This window comes from Salmo trutta, chromosome 16 (genome assembly GCF_901001165.1).
Source record: "Salmo trutta chromosome 16, fSalTru1.1, whole genome shotgun sequence".
Taxonomy (NCBI): Eukaryota; Metazoa; Chordata; class Actinopteri; order Salmoniformes; family Salmonidae; genus Salmo; species Salmo trutta.
In genome coordinates this window covers 3258532-3271658 of record NC_042972.1, presented here as the reverse complement: position 1 = coordinate 3271658, position 13127 = coordinate 3258532, and the positions used below count along the sequence as shown (strand labels likewise).

General features: G+C 57.3%; 1 protein-coding gene across 1 annotated transcript in view; it reads right to left on the bottom strand.

The window, feature by feature from the left end:
• Nucleotides 1-13127, bottom strand: part of cenpp (centromere protein P) — a 216498-nt gene that overhangs the window by 147333 nt on the left and 56038 nt on the right. The gene's annotated exons all lie outside the window — the stretch shown is intronic.

Genomic DNA, 13127 nt, shown 5'->3' with positions numbered 1-13127 from the left:
GGGACTCTGTTAAAACTCCTCTCCTAGGAGGGGACTCTGTTAAAACCCCTCTCCTAGGAGGGGACTCTGTTAAAACCCCTCTCCTAGGAGGGGACTCTGTTAAAACCCCTCTCCTAGGAAGGGACTCTTAAAACCCCTCTCCATAGGAGGGGACTCTATTAAAACCCCTCTCCTAGGAGGGGACTCTATTAAAACCCCTCTCCATAGGAGGGGACTCTATTAAAACCCCTCTCCTAGGAGGGGACTCTATTAAAACCCCTCTCCTAGGAGGGGACTCTGTTAAAACCCCTCTCATAGGAGGGGACTATTAAAACCCCTCTCCATAGGAGGGGACTCTATTAAAACCCCTCTCTATAGGAGGGGACTCTATTAGAACCCCTCTCCATAGGAGGGGACTCTATTAAAACCCCTCTCCATAGGAGGGGACTCTATTAAAACCCCTCTCCTAGGAGGGGACTCTATTAAAACCCCTCTCCTAGGAAGGGACTCTATTAAAAGCCCTCTCCATAGGAGGGGACTCTATTAAAACCCCTCTCCATAGGAGGGGACTCTATTAAAACTCTCTCCTAGGAGGGGACTCTATTAAAACCCCTCTCCTAGGAGGGGACTCTATTAAAACCCCTCTCCATAGGAAGGGACTCTATTAAAACCCCTCTCCTAGGAGGGGACTATTAAAACTCCTCTCCATAGGAGGGGACTATTAAAACTCCTCTCCATAGGAGGGGACTCTATTAAAACCCCTCTCCTAGGAGGGGACTCTATTAAAACCCCTCTCCTAGGAGGGGACTCTATTAAAACCCCTCTCCATAGGAGGGGACTCTATTAAAACCCCTCTCCTAGGAGGGGACTCTATTAAAACCCCTCTCCTAGGAGGGGACTCCGTTAAAAACCCCTCTACTCTGTGGAAACACATACTGTTAAACTTAAGGAGACTTGAGCCAGTGTTTATTGTAGTCATTGGTATTTTGTTTCCTCCTCTCTACTGCAAATTTCCTGTTATGGAAGTGACCTGCCTGACAATACCCTCGCTGTCCTCCCATTCGCTGCCTGACAATACCCTCACTGTCCTCCCATTCGCTGCCTGACAATACCCTCGCTGTCCTCCCATTCGCTGCCTGACAATGCCCTCGCTGCCCTCCCATTCGCTGCCTGACAATGCCCTCGCTGCCCTCCTATTCGCTGCCTGACAATGCCCTCGCTGCCCTCCCATTCACTGCCTGGGGAATGAATACAGTGACAGTCCCAAATAGCAGCCTATTACCCCATAGGACTCTCGTCAAAAGTTTCATTTTATGTTTATTTAACTAGGCAAGTCAGTTAAGAACAAATTCTTATTTACAATGACGGCCTGCCGGGGAACAGTGGGTTAACTGCCTTGTTCAGGGGCGGAACAACAGATTTTTACCTTGTCAGCTCGGGGGATTCGATCTTGCAACCTCTCGGTTATTTTTACAACACTCTAACCACTAGGCTACCCTGCCGCCCCTCCACTCTAACCACTAGGCTACCCTGCCACCCCTCCACTCTAACCACTAGGCTACCCTGCAGCCCCCCCACTCTAACCACTAGGCTACCCTGCCACCACTCCACTCTAACCACTAGGCTACCCTGCCACCCCTCCACTCTAACCACTAGACTACCCTGCCTCCCCTCCACTCTAACCACTAGGCTACCTGCCTCCCCTCCACTCTAACCACTAGGCTATCTGCCGCCCCTCCAGTCTAACCACTAGGCTACCCTGCCTCCCCTCCACTCTAACCACTAGGCTACCTGCCTCCCCTCCACTCTAACCACTAGGCTACCTGCCGCCCCTCCAGTCTAACCACTAGGCTACCCTGCCTCCCCTCCACGCTAACCACTAGGCTACCTGCCGCCCCTCCACTCTAACCACTAGGCTACCTGCCGCCCCTGCACTCTAACCACTAGGCTACCTGCAGACCCTCCACTCTAACCACTAGGCTACCTGCCGCCCCTCCACTCTAACCACTAGGCTACCTGCCGCCCCTCCACTCTAACCACTAGGCGACCCTGCCGCCCCTCCACTCTAACCACCAGGCTACCCTGCCGCCCCTCCACTCTAACCACCAGGCTACCTGCCGCCCCTCCACTCTAACCACCAGGCTACCTGCCTCCCCTCCACTCTAACCACTAGACTACCTGCCGCCCCTCCACTCTAACCACTAGGCTACCTGCCGCCCCTCCACTCTAACCACTAGGCTACCTGCCTCCCCTCCACTCTAACCACTAGGCTACCTGCCGCCCCTCCAGTCTAACCACTAGGCTACCCTGCAGCCCCTCCTCTCTAACCACTAGGCTACCCTGCCGCCCCTCCAATCTAACCACTAGGCTACCCTGCCGCCACTCCACTCTAACCACTAGACTACCCTGCCTCCCCTCCACTCTAACCACTAGGCTACCTGCCGCCCCTCCAGTCTAACCACTAGGCTACCCTGCTGCCCCTCCACTCTAACAACTAGACTACCCTGCTGCCCCTCCACTCTAACCACTAGACTACCCTGCCTCCCCTCCACTCTAACCACTAGGCTACCTGCCTCCCCTCCACTCTAACCACTAGGCTACCTGCCGCCCCTCCAGTCTAACCACTAGGCTACCCTGCCTCCCCTCCACTCTAACCACTAGGCTACCTGCCTCCCCTCCACTCTAACCACTAGGCTACCTGCCGCCCCTCCAGTCTAACCACTAGGCTACCCTGCCGCCCCTCCACTCTAACCACTAGGCTACCCTGCCGCCCCTCCACTCTAACCACTAGGCTACCCTGCCGCCCCTCCACTCTAACCACTAGGCTACCCTGCCGCCCCTCCACTCTAACCACTAGGCTACCTGCCTCCCCTCCACTCTAACCACTAGGCTACCTGCCGCCCCTCCAGTCTAACCACTAGGCTACCCTGCCTCCCCTCCACTCTAACCACTAGGCTACCTGCCTCCCCTCCACTCTAACCACTAGGCTACCTGCCGCCCCTCCAGTCTAACCACTAGGCTACCCTGCCGCCCCTCCACTCTAACCACTAGGCTACCCTGCCGCCCCTCCACTCTAACCACTAGGCTACCCTGCCGCCCCTCCACTCTAACCACTAGACTACCCTGCCTCCCCTCCACTCTAACCACTAGGCTACCTGCCTCCCCTCCACTCTAACCACTAGGCTACCTGCCGCCCCTCCACTCTAACCACTAGGCTACCCTGCCGCCCCTCCACTCTAACCACCAGGCTACCTGCCTCCCCTCCACTCTAACCACCAGGCTACCTGCCGCCCCTCCACTCTAACCACTAGGCGACCCTGCCGCCCCTCCACTCTAACCACCAGGCTACCCTGCCGCCCCTCCACTCTAACCACCAGGCTACCTGCCTCCCCTCCACTCTAACCACTAGACTACCTGCCGCCCCTCCACTCTAACCACTAGGCTACCTGCCGCCCCTCCACTCTAACCACTAGGCTACCTGCCGCCCCTCCACTCTAACCACTAGGCTACCCTGCTGCCCCTCCACTCTAACAACTAGACTACCCTGCTGCCCCTCCACTCTAACCACTAGACTACCCTGCCACCCCTCCACTCTAATCACTAGACTACCCTGCCTCCCCTCCACTCTAACCACTAGGCTACCTGCCGCCCCTCCAGTCTAACCACTAGGCTACCCTGCTGCCCCTCCACTCTAACAACTAGACTACCCTGCCACCCCTCCACTCTAATCACTAGACTACCCTGCCTCCCCTCCACTCTAACCACTAGGCTACCTGCCGCCCCTCCAGTCTAACCACTAGGCTACCCTGCCTCCCCTCCACTCTAACCACTAGGCTACCTGCCGCCCCTCCACTCTAACCACTAGGCTACCTGCCGCCCCTCCACTCTAACCACTAGGCTACCCATTCCGTCCAGTAGTGCACTACATAGGGAATATGGTGCCATCTGGGACAGTAGTGGACCATACAGGGAATTTTCAAAACTCTGGTTTTACCCACGTGAGTTCAGACCTACTAGGACAGTTCACTCCGAGTAAATATAATGGCTTGGGACAGTCACAAAAGCATTATTCCATCCAATATCAAATCTATACCAAAACTCCCGTACCTGCTAGACCAATGAAGTATTATTTTTATTTATGTTTGTTATTTATTTAAAATGTGTTATTTTTCTCCCCAATATCGTGATTACGAACTTGTCTCATCGCTGCAACTCCTTCAACGGACTGAGGAGAGGCGAAGGTCAAGTCATGCGTTCGTCCCCCGAAACGTGAAACCGCCAAACCGCGCTTCATAACAGACGCCCGGCTTAACCCGGAAGCCAGCTAGGAACTCAAGGCTGCAGCGACGCCACAACACAGCGACGCAGTGTCTTAGACCGCGGCTAATGAATTATTCTAAAGGAAATAAATACTAACTTCATCATCACTTTCTAAACTGTGAGATCCTTCCAATTCTAATCTCATAAATCCATTTTGTAAGGATAATAACGTGCCATTTATAATAAGATAATGTCCCGTTACTCAGACCAGAGCTGGGATCCGACCAGACTTGAAAAAAAGACAAGCGCTGCTGAAAAACAGCTTGTAAAAGTGGATACTAAATAAATCAGTTATTGCTGGAGCTATTACTAAATGGTGCCACAGCCATTCCCAACACCACACACACACACACACACACACACACACACACACTTTACCAAGACCACCACAGACTCACATTCCACTCAACTAAATACTTGTGGTTATCAGCCAGAACTCCAGAGTTTCACAGTAAAAGTGATTAAGCTTTTTGAGCATTGTAATGCTGCATATTTTCCTGTGCTAGCAGCAACAGAAAGCACCACCAGACTAGCAGCAGCAGAGAGCACCACCAGACTAGCAGCAGCAGCAGCAGAGAGCACCACCAGACTAGCAGCAGCAGCAGCAGAGAGCACCACCAGACTAGCAGCAGCAGAGAGCACCACCAGACTAGCAGCAGCAGCAGAGAGCACCACCAGACTAGCAGCAGCAGAGACCACCACCAGACTAGCAGCAGCAGCAGCAGAGAGCACCACCAGACTAGCAGCAGCAGAGAGCACCACCAGACTAGCAGCAGCAGAGAGCACCACCAGACTAGCAGCAACAGAGAGCACCACCAGACTAGCAGCAGCAGAGAGCACCACCAGACTAGCAGCAGCAGAGAGCACCACCAGACTAGCAGCAGCAGAGAGCACCACCAGACTAGCAGCAGCAGAGAGCACCACCAGACTAGCAGCAGCAGAGAGCACCACCAGACTAGCAGCAGCAGCAGCAGAGAGCACCACCAGACTAGCAGCAGCAGAGAGCACCACCAGACTAGCAGCAGCAGCAGCAGAGAGCACCACCCAGACTAGCAGCAGCAGAGAGCACCACCAGACTAGCAGCCAGCAGCAGCAGAGAGCACCACCAGACTAGCAGCAGCAGAGAGCACCACCAGGACTAGCAGCAGCAGCAGAGAGCACCACCAGACTAGCAGCAACAGAGAGCACCACCAGCACTAGCAGCAGCAGAGAGCACCACCAGACTAGCCAGCAGCAAGCCCAGCAGCAGAGCAAGCACCACCAGACTAGCAGCAGCAGAGAGCACCACCAGACTAGCAGCAGCAGAGAGCACCACCAGACTAGCAGCAGCAGAGATCACACCAGACTAGCGCAGCAGAGAGCAAGCAACACCCAGACTAGGCAGCAGCAGCAGCAGAGAGCACCACCAGACTAGCAGCAGCAGATGAGCACCACCAGACTAGGCAGCAGCAGTAGCAGAGAGCACCACCAGACTAGCAGCAGCAGAGAGCACCACCAGACTAGCAGCAGCAGAGAGCACCACCAGACTAGCAGCAGCAGAGAGCACCACCAGACTAGCAGCAGCAGCAGCAGAGAGCACCACCAGACTAGCAGCAGCAGAGAGCACCACCAGACTAGCAGCAGCAGCAGCAGAGAGCACCACCAGACTAGCAGCAGCAGAGAGCACCACCAGACTAGCAGCAGCAGCAGCAGAGAGCACCACCAGACTAGCAGCAGCAGAGAGCACCACCAGACTAGCAGCAGCAGCAGAGAGCACCACCAGACTAGCAGCAGCAGAGAGCACCACCAGACTAGCAGCAGCAGCAGCAGAGAGCACCACCAGACTAGCAGCAGCAGAGAGCACCACCAGACTAGCAGCAGCAGAGAGCACCACCAGACTAGCAGCAGCAGAGAGCACCACCAGACTAGCAGCAGCAGCAGCAGAGAGCACCACCAGACTAGCAGCAGCAGAGAGCACCACCAGACTAGCAGCAGCAGCAGAGAGCACCACCAGACTAGCAGCAACAGAGAGCACCACCAGACTAGCAGCAGCAGAGAGCACCACCAGACTAGCAGCAGCAGCAGCAGAGAGCACCACCAGACTAGCAGCAGCAGAGAGCACCACCAGACTAGCAGCAGCAGAGAGCACCACCAGACTAGCAGCAGCAGAGAGCACCACCAGACTAGCAGCAGCAGAGAGCACCACCAGACTAGCAGCAGCAGCAGCAGAGAGCACCACCAGACTAGCAGCAGCAGAGAGCACCACCAGACTAGCAGCAGCAGCAGAGAGCACCACCAGACTAGCAGCAGCAGCAGAGAGCACCACCAGACTAGCAGCAGCAGAGAGCACCACCAGACTAGCAGCAGCAGCAGAGAGCATCACCAGACTAGCAGCAGCAGCAGAGAGCACCACCAGACTAGCAGCAGCAGAGAGCACCACCAGACTAGCAGCAGCAGCAGCAGAGAGCACCACCAGACTAGCAGCAGCAGAGAGCACCACCAGACTAGCAGCAGAAGCAGAGCACCACCGGACTAGCAGCAGCAGCAGAGCACCACCAGACTAGCAGCAGCAGAGAGCACCACCAGACTAGCAGCAGCAGAGAGCACCACCAGACTAGCAGCAGAGAGCACCACCAGACTAGCAGCAGCAGAGAGCATCACCACACTAGCAGTAGCAGCAGCAGCAGAGAGCACCACCAGACTAGCAGCAGCAGAGAGCACCACCAGACTAGCAGCAGCAGCAGCAGAGAGCACCACCAGACTAGCAGCAGCAGCAGCAGAGAGCACCACCAGACTAGCAGCAGCAGAGAGCACCACCAGACTAGCAGCAGCAGAGAGCACCACCAGACTAGCAGCAACAGAGAGCACCACCAGACTAGCAGCAGCAGAGAGCACCACCAGACTAGCAGCAGCAGAGAGCACCACCAGACTAGCAGCAGCAGAGAGCACCACCAGACTAGCAGCAGCAGAGAGCACCACCAGACTAGCAGCAGCAGAGAGCACCACCAGACTAGCAGCAGAGAGCACCACCAGACTAGCAGCAGCAGCAGCAGCAGAGAGCATCACCAGACTAGCAGCAGCAGAGAGCACCACCAGACTAGCAGCAGCAGCAGCAGAGAGCACCACCAGACTAGCAGCAGCAGAGAGCACCACCAGACTAGCAGCAGCAGCAGCAGAGAGCACCACCAGACTAGCAGCAGCAGAGAGCACCACCAGACTAGCAGCAGCAGCAGAGAGCACCACCAGACTAGCAGCAGCAGAGAGCACCACCAGACTAGCAGCAGCAGAGAGCACCACCAGACTAGCAGCAGCAGAGAGCACCACCAGACTAGCAGCAGAGAGCACCACCAGACTAGCAGCAGCAGAGAGCACCACCAGACTAGCAGCAGCAGAGAGCACCACCAGACTAGCAGCAGCAGAGAGCACCACCAGACTAGTCAGCAGCAGAGAGCACACCAGACTAGCAGCAGCAGAGAGCACCACCAGACTAGCAGCAGCAGAGAGCACCACCAGACTAGCAGCAGCAGAGAGCACCACCAGACTAGCAGCAGCAGCAGAGAGCACCACCAGACTAGCAGCAGCAGAGAGCACCACCAGACTAGCAGCAGCAGCAGCAGAGAGCACCACCAGACTAGCAGCAGCAGAGAGCACCACCAGACTAGCAGCAGCAGCAGCAGAGAGCACCACCAGACTAGCAGCAGCAGAGAGCACCACCAGACTAGCAGCAGCAGCAGAGAGCACCACCGACTAGCAGCAGCAGAGAGCACCACCAGACTAGCAGCAGCAGCAGAGAGCACCACCAGACTAGCAGCAGCAGAGACCACCACCAGACTAGCAGCAGCAGCAGCAGAGAGCACCACCAGACTAGCAGCAGCAGAGAGCACCACCAGACTAGCAGCAGCAGCAGCAGAGAGCACCACCAGACTAGCAGCAGCAGAGAGCACCACCAGACTAGCAGCAGCAGCAGAGAGCACCACCAGACTAGCAGCAACAGAGAGCACCACCAGACTAGCAGCAGCAGAGAGCACCACCAGACTAGCAGCAGCAGCAGCAGAGAGCACCACCAGACTAGCAGCAGCAGAGAGCACCACCAGACTAGCAGCAGCAGAGAGCACCACCAGACTAGCAGCAGCAGAGAGCACCACCAGACTAGCAGCAGCAGCAGCAGAGAGCACCACCAGACTAGCAGCAGCAGCAGCAGAGAGCACCACCAGACTAGCAGCAGCAGAGAGCACCACCAGACTAGCAGCAGCAGCAGAGAGCACCACCAGACTAGCAGCAGCAGAGACCACCACCAGACTAGCAGCAGCAGCAGCAGAGAGCACCACCAGACTAGCAGCAGCAGAGAGCACCACCAGACTAGCAGCAGCAGCAGCAGAGAGCACCACCAGACTAGCAGCAGCAGAGAGCACCACCAGACTAGCAGCAGCAGCAGAGAGCACCACCAGACTAGCAGCAGCAGAGACCACCACCAGACTAGCAGCAGCAGCAGCAGAGAGCACCACCAGACTAGCAGCAGCAGAGAGCACCACCAGACTAGCAAGCAGCAGAGAGCACCACCAGACTAGCAGCAGCAGAGAGCACCACCAGACTAGCAGCAACAGAGAGCACCCACCAGACTAGCAGCAGCAGAGAGCACCACCAGACTAGCAGCAGCAGAGAGCACCACCAGACTAGCAGCAGCAGAGAGCACCACCAGACTAGCAGCAGCAGAGAGCACCACCAGACTAGCAGCAGCAGAGAGCACCACCAGACTAGCAGCAGCAGCAGCAGAGAGCACCACCAGACTAGCAGCAGCAGAGAGCACCACCAGACTAGCAGCAGCAGCAGCAGAGAGCACCACCAGACTAGCAGCAGCAGAGAGCACCACCAGACTAGCAGCAGCAGCAGCAGAGAGCACCACCAGACTAGCAGCAGCAGAGAGCACCACCAGACTAGCAGCAGCAGCAGAGAGCACCACCAGACTAGCAGCAACAGAGAGCACCACCAGACTAGCAGCAGCAGAGAGCACCACCAGACTAGCAGCAGCAGCAGCAGAGAGCACCACCAGACTAGCAGCAGCAGAGAGCACCACCAGACTAGCAGCAGCAGAGAGCACCACCAGACTAGCAGCAGCAGAGATCACCACCAGACTAGCAGCAGCAGAGAGCACCACCAGACTAGCAGCAGCAGCAGCAGAGAGCACCACCAGACTAGCAGCAGCAGAGAGCACCACCAGACTAGCAGCAGCAGTAGCAGAGAGCACCACCAGACTAGCAGCAGCAGAGAGCACCACCAGACTAGCAGCAGCAGAGAGCACCACCAGACTAGCAGCAGCAGAGAGCACCACCAGACTAGCAGCAGCAGCAGCAGAGAGCACCACCAGACTAGCAGCAGCAGAGAGCACCACCAGACTAGCAGCAGCAGCAGCAGAGAGCACCACCAGACTAGCAGCAGCAGAGAGAGCACCACCAGACTAGCAGCAGCAGCAGCAGAGAGCACACCAGACTAGCAGCAGCAGAGAGCACCACCAGACTAGCAGCAGCAGCAGAGAGCACCACCAGACTAGCAGCAGCAGAGAGCACCACCAGACTAGCAGCAGCAGCAGCAGAGAGCACCACCAGACTAGCAGCAGCAGAGAGAGCACCACCAGACTAGCAGCAGCAGAGAGCACCACCAGACTAGCAGCAGCAGAGAGCACCACCAGACTAGCAGCAGCAGCAGCAGAGAGCACCACCAGACTAGCAGCAGCAGAGAGCACCACCAGACTAGCAGCAGCAGCAGAGAGCACCACCAGACTAGCAGCAACAGAGAGCACCACCAGACTAGCAGCAGCAGAGAGCACCACCAGACTAGCAGCAGCAGCAGCAGAGAGCACCACCAGACTAGCAGCAGCAGAGAGCACCACCAGACTAGCAGCAGCAGAGAGCACCACCAGACTAGCAGCAGCAGAGAGCACCACCAGACTAGCAGCAGCAGAGAGCACCACCAGACTAGCAGCAGCAGCAGCAGAGAGCACCACCAGACTAGCAGCAGCAGAGAGCACCACCAGACTAGCAGCAGCAGCAGAGAGCACCACCAGACTAGCAGCAGCAGCAGAGAGCACCAACCAGACTAGCAGCAGCAGCAGAGAGCACCACCAGACTAGCAGCAGCAGCAGAGAGCATCACCAGACTAGCAGCAGCAGCAGAGAGCACCACCAGACTAGCAGCAGCAGAGAGCACCACCAGACTAGCAGCAGCAGCAGCAGAGAGCACCACCAGACTAGCAGCAGCAGAGAGCACCACCAGACTAGCAGCAGAAGCAGAGCACCACCGGACTAGCAGCAGCAGCAGAGCACCACCAGACTAGCAGCAGCAGAGAGCACCACCAGACTAGCAGCAGCAGAGAGCACCACCAGACTAGCAGCAGAGAGCACCACCAGACTAGCAGCAGCAGAGAGCATCACCACACTAGCAGTAGCAGCAGCAGCAGAGAGCACCACCAGACTAGCAGCAGCAGAGAGCACCACCAGACTAGCAGCAGCAGAGAGCACCACCAGACTAGCAGCAGCAGCAGCAGAGAGCACCACCAGACTAGCAGCAGCAAGCAGCAGAGAGCACCACCAGACTAGCAGCAGCAGAGAGCACCACCAGACTAGCAGCAGCAGAGAGCACCACCAGACTAGCAGCAACAGAGAGCACCACCAGACTAGCAGCAGCAGAGAGCACCACCAGACTAGCAGCAGCAGAGAGCACCACCAGACTAGCAGCAGCAGAGAGCACCACCAGACTAGCAGCAGCAGAGAGCACCACCAGACTAGCAGCAGCAGAGAGCACCACCAGACTAGCAGCAGAGAGCACCACCAGACTAGCAGCAGCAGCAGCAGCAGAGAGCATCACCAGACTAGCAGCAGCAGAGAGCACCACCAGACTAGCAGCAGCAGCAGCAGAGAGCACCACCAGACTAGCAGCAGCAGAGAGCACCACCAGACTAGCAGCAGCAGCAGCAGAGAGCACCACCAGACTAGCAGCAGCAGAGAGCACCACCAGACTAGCAGCAGCAGCAGAGCACCACCAGACTAGCAGCAGCAGAGAGCACCACCAGACTAGCAGCAGCAGAGAGCACCACCAGACTAGCAGCAGCAGAGAGCACCACCAGACTAGCAGCAGAGAGCACCACCAGACTAGCAGCAGCAGAGAGCACCACCAGACTAGCAGCAGCAGAGAGCACCACCAGACTAGCAGCAGCAGTAGCAGAGAGCACCACCAGACTAGCAGCAGCAGAGAGCACCACCAGACTAGCAGCAGCAGAGAGCACCACCAGACTAGCAGCAGCAGAGAGCACCACCAGACTAGCAGCAGCAGCAGCAGAGAGCACCACCAGACTAGCAGCAGCAGAGAGCACCACCAGACTAGCAGCAGCAGCAGCAGAGAGCACCACCAGACTAGCAGCAGCAGAGAGCACCACCAGACTAGCAGCAGCAGCAGCAGAGAGCACCACCAGACTAGCAGCAGCAGAGAGCACCACCAGACTAGCAGCAGCAGCAGAGAGCACCACCAGACTAGCAGCAGCAGAGAGCACCACCAGACTAGCAGCAGCAGCAGCAGAGAGCACCACCAGACTAGCAGCAGCAGAGAGCACCACCAGACTAGCAGCAGCAGAGAGCACCACCAGACTAGCAGCAGCAGAGAGCACCACCAGACTAGCAGCAGCAGCAGCAGAGAGCACCACCAGACTAGCAGCAGCAGAGAGCACCACCAGACTAGCAGCAGCAGCAGAGAGCACCACCAGACTAGCAGCAACAGAGAGCACCACCAGACTAGCAGCAGCAGAGAGCACCACCAGACTAGCAGCAGCAGCAGCAGAGAGCACCACCAGACTAGCAGCAGCAGAGAGCACCACCAGACTAGCAGCAGCAGAGAGCACCACCAGACTAGCAGCAGCAGAGAGCACCACCAGACTAGCAGCAGCAGCAGCAGAGAGCACCACCAGACTAGCAGCAGCAGAGAGCACCACCAGACTAGCAGCAGCAGCAGAGAGCACCACCAGACTAGCAGCAGCAGCAGAGAGCACCACCAGACTAGCAGCAGCAGCAGAGAGCATCACCAGACTAGCAGCAGCAGCAGCAGAGAGCACCACCAGACTAGCAGCAGCAGAGAGCACACCAGACTAGCAGCAGCAGCAGCAGAGAGCACCACCAGACTAGCAGCAGCAGAGAGCACCACCAGACTAGCAGCAGAAGCAGAGCACCACCGGACTAGCAGCAGCAGCAGAGCACCACCAGACTAGCAGCAGCAGAGAGCACCACCAGACTAGCAGCAGCAGAGAGCACCACCAGACTAGCAGCAGAGAGCACCACCAGACTAGCAGCAGCAGAGAGCATCACCACACTAGCAGTAGCAGCAGCAGCAGAGAGCACCACCAGACTAGCAGCAGCAGAGAGCACCACCAGACTAGCAGCAGCAGAGAGCACCACCAGACTAGCAGCAGCAGCAGCAGAGAGCACCACCAGACTAGCAGCAGCAGCAGCAGAGAGCACCACCAGACTAGCAGCAGCAGAGAGCACCACCAGACTAGCAGCAGCAGAGAGCACCACCAGACTAGCAGCAACAGAGAGCACCACCAGACTAGCAGCAGCAGAGAGCACCACCAGACTAGCAGCAGCAGAGAGCACCCACCAGACTAGCAGCAGCAGAGAGCACCACCAGACTAGCAGCAGCAGAGAGCACCACCAGACTAGCAGCAGCAGAGAGCACCACCAGACTAGCAGCAGAGAGCACCACCAGACTAGCAGCAGCAGCAGCAGCAGAGAGCATCACCAGACTAGCAGCAGCAGAGAGCACCACCAGACTAGCAGCAGCAGCAGCAGAGAGCACCACCAGACTAGC